A 625-nucleotide genomic window follows, 5' to 3' on the forward strand; every position below is an offset into this window, starting at 1 on the left:
ATAGATCAAATCTTGTCTACCCATGGTCTTGGGAAGCACTAAATGTTGGGGAAATCTAACATTTCAGTCCAAATTGAATTATTGAACATAGATAAATGGTATATTATAGTCATCTCCACGAACTTTGGAATACCATATTTGCTGTAATTAGCCCCCGCTCCCTCTGGAGAAAGAATTGAAGTTATATATATAAATGCCATCCCCCATCCATAGATTTAATGATGTTTAACAACTGTGATGCTTATAACATTGGCACTGTGTCCCATATTATATGAACTTGTGAAGCTTTCACGCATAAATCCTGATGTAATAATGTGTCACAAAGAAAAGAATTCATATGCATGTTTAATGTCAGAGTACCGAAAAAGTTTAAATATTGGTTTCTTTTTTTGAAAGTTTTTTTATCCACAACTTACATTTTGGTCCCTAATTACGGCAAATATGGTACATCTAACATACTGTAAGTTGATTTACAGTAATATTACTGACAGAAACAAATACATCCTCTTCTCATGTATTTCAATCCATTGTATCTTCCTTCCATACCTATTTTTGAGTAAGAGGCTATTAAAGATATACTTCTGCGGCCTTGTAATACTTTCCGGCTATGAAAACACAACTACAC

The sequence above is a fragment of the Argopecten irradians genome, chromosome 3 (genome assembly GCF_041381155.1).
Source record: "Argopecten irradians isolate NY chromosome 3, Ai_NY, whole genome shotgun sequence".
Lineage (NCBI taxonomy): Eukaryota > Metazoa > Mollusca > Bivalvia > Pectinida > Pectinidae > Argopecten > Argopecten irradians.